The sequence below is a fragment of the Helianthus annuus genome, chromosome 3 (assembly GCF_002127325.2).
Source record: "Helianthus annuus cultivar XRQ/B chromosome 3, HanXRQr2.0-SUNRISE, whole genome shotgun sequence".
NCBI lineage: Eukaryota > Viridiplantae > Streptophyta > Magnoliopsida > Asterales > Asteraceae > Helianthus > Helianthus annuus.
Genome location: NC_035435.2, coordinates 31,793,808 through 31,798,101, shown reverse-complemented (window position 1 = coordinate 31,798,101; position 4,294 = coordinate 31,793,808). Strand labels below are relative to the sequence as shown.

General features: G+C 36.2%; 1 long non-coding RNA gene across 1 annotated transcript; it reads left to right on the top strand.

Moving 5' to 3' along the window:
• Nucleotides 1-924: 924 nt before the first annotated feature.
• Nucleotides 925-3,408, top strand: LOC118490332. Its single transcript, XR_004889266.1, has 3 exons — nucleotides 925-1,452; nucleotides 1,894-1,950; nucleotides 3,233-3,408. It is a non-coding gene; the product is annotated as an uncharacterized LOC118490332 (long non-coding RNA).
• The last annotated feature ends 886 nt before the right edge of the window (nucleotides 3,409-4,294 follow it).

Here is a 4,294-nt window from a genome sequence, read left to right as displayed (position 1 = left end):
TATCTTTCACGATCCATACCCAAACCTCAAGCCCAACCACAACAACAGCAAGCTCATTATACCAATAATCCTCCACCCCTTAACCCTAACACGGCCAGAGTCGATACTTCAAACCTCTCACAAGTTAGCATTGAAGTAGCAACGGGGCATATGGAACTCATTAATACAATGGTCAGTGCTTACTGCGGTTTGATTGCAGGTCAAATTGGAAACATCAATATGACCAATGAAGACTATCAACAGATCGACCGTGATGAAATGGAGTTAATGGATATCAAATGGGCATTTGCAAGTGCGGTTAGAAGGGCAAAGGATTTTATGGCCCGAACCTGAAGAACAAGCTTGGAAGGCAAAAAGGATACGAAGTACGGGTTTGATATAAATGCAGTTACATGTTTCAATTGTGGCGAAAAGGGACACTTCAAACGTCAGTGCACTCGACCAACCAAACAAGGCAATCAGAACCCATTCAGAAATCAGACGAGTACTTCCAATGTCAATGCCCATCAAGAGAATTGTGAAAGGAGGATAGTAGCTGTAATACCCGAAAATCTGAAAACCCTAAAATAATAAATATCTATTAATTATGTCGGGTTTAAAACAAATTTAAAACATTTTAAATTCGACTAAACGATTATAGTTTCTAACGGTACATTTTATGTAGCACAAAGGTTACTTAAGAATTTTTACATTTCATATTTAAAAATAATAATTAAATAAATACTAGTAGTTAATATTTAATAACATTTAACTATAGTTATTATTTGTAAAACAATTATAATAGTTTAGGGTCTTGCGTTAACTCAACTAAACTAAAAGGACTTGTTTGTAAGTTGCCTAACACTCTAGGGTGGGAATTGTAATGTTGAAGCATATAAGAAATCTCATCTTCTCCATCAGGACTTCTGTTCGTAACCTAGCAGCCGCCATTCCATTCCCACCTTCGTCACCGGCTTCACCACCATACAACCTCAACCGCTGTCGCACTTCGCGGGCGAAAAAGCTTCATGATAGTCGCAACACCACCGTCCGGTTCGAACCCGATACATCCCACCGTGACCACAATAGCATCACAACTCTCAACCTTCTTTTTGGACGTATGGATCGCCTCTATTCTATACGAGTTACTGGTGTTGCCGCTGCAATCGGTTGCCGCGATCGTCTGTTCTGAACATGTTACCCTTAACACCATTGCCGTCTCACACTCCGCCGCCACAGCCACAACTTCATCGTCCCAACCACTAATCCCAAACCAAGTACGAATGAGCTCCGTTTACGAGACTACTTTCTATCATAACCCTCATCCCTTTCTAACTTCGATCTCCTTTGTCTAGCCGAGCTTTATTATTGCATCATACTAGCCACCACGAATCTACGTGACCACCTTGACTTGTTTTCGGTTACGTGCAACAAGCGCAACATCAAATCTGTTATGTCTAGTCGTCATTTGAGGTAAAGGCTCTAATGTTGTTTTGGTTGCTTAAACTAATGTCGGTTATGGATGATGTCGAGCAATGAAAATGACTCTCATTGTTTCTTCCTGCTCGTTTCTTTTTGTCATGAAGAGTAGGCAATGTATTCTTTGAATTCATGTGGGGCTAGTAATATGTTGGATAATATATTCTGTCTACAATAATGATCTTTTAGTCTTTTATGATTAAATTATTATCAAGATTAAAATATTAAGGAATTAGTTTCATAAATCTAATTTAGATTTCATATTTTATGAAAATATATGCATACGTTTTTTTATACTTAAATAAGTTAATTCCATGATCTCCCAATTAAAATTATCACAAAGGTGTAAGATTCTGTTTGGAATTTTTTTGAAGAACAAATCAATTATAGTGAGTAATTTTCATGAAACTGATTTGTGCTATAATGAGATTATAGGTGTTAGATTATTTGGTGGCTACTTGAATTTGGTTTACTTTGCTTTGCCGAATTAAGGTACGGATTCTTTGGTCTTCACATCATAGTATTTGTCTTAATCATATCCGTCACTTCGCTGTACGGATTTTGTTATCTTTTCATCATAGTATATTTGTATTTTTTTTTTGTTACTCGTTGGTACGGATTCTGTTTCGTTGACATCATAGTATAATTTTATTTTCGTTACTCTTGGTACGGATTCTTTGGTCTTCTCATCATAGTATTTATCTTAATCATATCCGTTACTTTCAAGTACGGATTTTGTCTGTTTCCGTTAGATGATAAGTTCATAGTAGCATGCAATAGACTTTAGCAATTGTAATCATTGTTGCATGTTCTCGTTAGCATTACGTTCAGTTGCCTGTAAATGGCTTTAGTTTTTGTACTCTGTCACCCGAGCATGTTTGGTTTGGTTTGGTTCGGTTCGGTTTGGTTTGGTTCGGTTCGGTTTGGTTTGGTTTGGTTTGGTTTGTGGAGATGGAACAATGGGTGCACACCGCACTCACCGTCTCATAGGTACATGGACTAGCTAACTGTGTACCTGTTTGGTTGTTTCTGGCTCTGGGTGCTTCTGTGTTACACGACTTATTTTGTCGATATATCCGTCGTGTAAGTTAGTATATGTTTCAGTATTTGAATATGTTCTGTTTCTGATTATGTTATGATAAGTTATATGTGTTTTGACTCAGTATCTGTATCGGTTTCCCATATCGGTTTTCGAAATTTATAATAAGTATTTTGTTTAGAAATCTAGGTTATTCAACTTACTCTATTCTTTTATATATAAGGTTTTCATAGTTAGAAAATTTGTTAATTTTGTGTAATAACGATTTGCTATTAAATATGATAAATTACTATATCTTGATAAAATTCAAATGTTCAAATAAGAAAACAGTTTTGCCAAGTACCGCAAATTTAAAATAATAGCATTATTAAATGATTAAATGAATAGGTTTATACAAGAAAAATGGTTTTAGTCATCATGGTCAACAATGTATAAGTCTCTACATCGGTTTTGTATTGGGTTCGGAATCGGTTATGTATATGACCGCTTTCTATTTCTGTATCAGTGTCCGTTACAGTTTCAGATCAGTTCGTGTATCAGTTTTTATATCAGTCTTGTGTCTGCATCTGTTTTTCAGTGCCCGTGTCAGTAATCATTTCAGTTGAGTCTCAGTTATGTTCTTTTGTGTTTTGCTTCCGCTGATATGACTTTACTTGTACTTTTGATTTCTCCGTTACTGGGCAATTTTTGGCTCAGCCATAGTTTTCTTTTGTGTTTGTCTTATTTATTTCACAGGTAATCTGGGATAATCTGGGATTTCAGTGAGGAGCGTTAGGAGGTTGCTGACCGAGGTTTTCTATTTCAGTAATGTAATAAAACGTAGTTAGGATCTTTTTTATTTAATGTTATGGATTGATTTTAGTTTTGATATCTGTAAAAGTGACACGTCAGCCCTAGCGGGGTTGGGGTGTTACAATTATGGTATCAGAGCAAAGGCTCTTTTCTGTAGAAAACTTAAACCTTAAAAACACTAAACCTGTGAGTTAATGGGTAGACGCTGGGTTAGGATTTTCCATTTCCGATCTATCTCTGTACTCCTTAGTTTTGGTCTTTGGATCTATCTTTTAGAGAAATTTATGTCGTGAAATTTTGTCGTTGTTACTAACTGCTATTGACATATTCCATACTTCAAGGGTGTCGAATAATAAGACAAGGCTATCATCTTCATTAAGCTTCATTCAACTGATAATTCTGGGATATGGTGGATGACATGATTAAAGTTAGTACGGCTTCAACGAACTCGACTGCATGACATGTGGACCTCGCTACGATACGTGCTTTAACAGGTGTTTCACATCGGTAATATATATCCTACCAGAATATGCGCATCTATTTTAGTTATCATCCAGTCATTTCTAAGAGTTATATAATTTAGCTATAAATCCTTTTTGTTCACTTGCCTACCTTACAATTGGAATAGGTCATTGAGATGCATGATGGTATGACCGTTAGGGCACAGTCGTAAGATAATTGACAATTACGGTCATGAACGTAATCGTCAATTATAGGTACATATATGCGCTTTTGGACTCTTGTTATGTTGATTGATGTCTATTCTAATGTATAAAAATCCTAAGATTTCATTGTACTTACGGCTTTCGAAAGATTCTTTCTCGTTGTTTATTGTTACATGTCTACATACTTTTAACGCACACATCCGATTATGGTAGAGCCAATAAACTCTCTTTAGCCACGACATTGGATTATCATTGATCCCGTTACGTTGTTATTTCTCGCGAAATGTTAAAGGAAGCTTAAAGACATCAAGTGACTATAGGGAGCGACATCGTGTAGCGT